The sequence below is a fragment of the Talpa occidentalis genome, unplaced genomic scaffold, assembly GCF_014898055.3.
Source record: "Talpa occidentalis isolate TD23 unplaced genomic scaffold, MPIMG_talOcc4v2.1 talOcc4.8, whole genome shotgun sequence".
Lineage (NCBI taxonomy): Eukaryota > Metazoa > Chordata > Mammalia > Eulipotyphla > Talpidae > Talpa > Talpa occidentalis.
The window spans coordinates 110748266-110750017 of record NW_023605194.1 but is presented as its reverse complement, the minus strand read 5'-3'; positions in this window follow the sequence as shown (position 1 = coordinate 110750017).

Below are 1752 nucleotides of genomic sequence, written 5' to 3'. Positions count from 1 at the left end.
GTGTTGTTTTCCAGGCCCGACGCCCTAATGTTCACCCTCGTTCCTAAAGAAACGCATGTCAGCTTCGTGGAGCGCGAAGTGACAAGTCAACTGGGACGGGGCAAGAGCCTGGAGGACCTACTGCCGGCGAAAAGCGAAAATAAACAGAACGGGGGCACTAGTGGATACTTAAAAAAGGAATTTATGGCCCATTTCCTCATTTCCCCTAGGATTTTGCTTGTGAAAATAAATTTGATATTTTCAGCATTAAAAAAATATATTTTCAAAAAGAAAACAGGCCCAAGTTTCACAGGGCTAATCTAGCACTCCAGCAAAGCACACGAAGTGTCGGAGGGACCTCCATCGGGCCTGGCCTGAAGTCACCAGCCTGCACAGCACCCACACCTGCGCCGGCTGTGCCAGCCTGCCTGCAGGGATCACGTTACTTACTTCAGGTCACCTTATCCCCAAGAAGTCCCGAAAACATCATGGCAATTTACATTAGACTAAGAGACTTTCCCTTGTTGTTAGTTTATTTCTCCACAACATTTTTTTTCCTCCGGGGAACAGAAATGGTGCCATTAGGTAAGATCAATTCCCAGTGTCATAAAATATATCCCTAAATATATACATAGAATAGTTTTCTGCCCTAGCCTTTGAAATTCGGTGTAAGTCACATGTATGGTATTTGTACTGTGCCAAACAGGCCCACTCAACTCCCCCCAGCTGCTAGGACAGAAGTAAAGAAAATGATTCCTTTTCCTGCTAATCCTTGCAAGGAGTGCAGGGGGCCAGCAGAGCCACTTTGGAATCTTGCTGGGGAAATAAGGATTCCCATCTCTAAGTTAGACTTCCAGATTATTTGATTAGAGTCGTGGGGACCAGTTATTTTACATGGGATGCAAATAACACTAACTTGAGGTTACACTAATGTGCCTCAAAACATCTCACAGAAGCCACCCAATGCCAGTGGACCATCCATTCCCCTCAGATCTACTCCTAAAGCCCCCAGAGAAGGAGTTGGAGAATTAGAGTCATTAACCCATGAAATGTATTTATCCCTGTCTTTCAACATCTGAAAGCAGATTCTTTCATATTCTGGGACTCATTTAATAAAATAGCAAAAATTAAACTAGAAAATGTGAAATCTCTCCGAGGCTGAAGGAATGCTGTGTTGGGAAAGAGACTTGACAAAGTTTCAGTGTTTCTTGAGGACAATAAGCAAACTTCTTAAGGACAGAGACCAACTGTGTCTTCAACTTTGTGTTTCTGCATCCAGCAGAGTATGACACATACTAGGCTCTTAGGAAAAGTTGAATGAAAGTGTATTTATTAGCATTTTTTTCCAAAGGGTCCATTCTACAAAACATTTCTTTTGCCTACTGGAAAATCAGTATACATTATATTTCACTGTTAACCCACATATTGCTAAAATGCTTTCTTACCTGCTATATTCATTTATTAATTCAATGGAAATGTATCAAACAAGATTCTGCACCATTTGAAATATATGATATATATGGATTTCCAAAATACAGTAGGAAAATTTTAGTTAAACTTTACTTGCTTGAACCGTTCATTTATTCTAGAAGTTTTAGTAGGTATAAAATAGAATCACTACATTATTAAATAAGAATAATATTTATCTTTAAAGTTAAAAAAAATAAACTTTCCTCTCTATAAATACTCCCTACCTGTTTGCTGCATTCTGCCTTCAAGTATCTTTTGGCCCCATCAATTACAAACAAACAGCTATGGTGCAGCTACTCTTGC